Raw genomic sequence first — 949 nt, forward strand, 5'->3', positions numbered from 1 at the left:
TTTTGATCCAAGGGCAAGCTTCTTCATACCTTCAAATAAGGGTTATCATGCACCATGTTGAGTTAAACACTTATAGCTCATTTTCTAGATTAAATACTAGGTTCACAAGCCCACAAACATGCCATATGCTACCACTAGATCATTTCAAGCATACAAGCAATAGTGGTACCATACAAGCATCAAATTCATTTGATTTTCATGAATGAGCCTAAGACATGTGAGGAATGACTAGATGCACTAAACAAGTCCTTAACAATGGATGAATGACATATCAATCAACTTTACCTTGCTTTGCTCAAAGGAGAGGCATGTCATATATGGGGGTGCATCAACACATATTGGAGAAGTCAAGTATGTTCAATTCATTCCTTAGCTTGCAAAACCTCTTCTCATCAAGTGGCTTGGTGAAGATATCGGCAAATTGATCATCGGTACACACACTCTCAATGCAAATGTTCCCTTTTTGTTGGTGATCTCTTATCAAACCTTGCACCTTTGGGATACCACAATCTAACATTTTGTGTATGCTTCAAGTACCTCAATATTCTTTTTGTTGCTTTCAAATAACTTTCTCTTGGTGAGGCATGAAATCTTGCACATATGCATACACTAAACATCACATCCGGCCTTGTTGCGGTCACATAGAGTAGGCTTCTAATCATAGACTGATACAACTTTTGATCCACCATATTGCCACTAGCATCAGTATCCAAGTTTCCATTCATCCCCATTGGTGTACTAATTAACTTCGCATCATTCATTCTAAATTTCTTGAGCATGTCTTTGATGTACTTGCCTTGACTAATAAATGTACCATTCTTTAATTGCTTAATTTGAAGACCAAGGAAGTAACTAAGCTCTCCAATCATGGACATCTCAAATTCATTAGCCATCATCTTTCCAAACTCTTCACAAAAATCTTGATTGGTTGATCCAAATATGATGTCAT

This window comes from Miscanthus floridulus, chromosome 16 (assembly GCF_019320115.1).
Source record: "Miscanthus floridulus cultivar M001 chromosome 16, ASM1932011v1, whole genome shotgun sequence".
In the NCBI taxonomy this organism is placed as follows: domain Eukaryota; kingdom Viridiplantae; phylum Streptophyta; class Magnoliopsida; order Poales; family Poaceae; genus Miscanthus; species Miscanthus floridulus.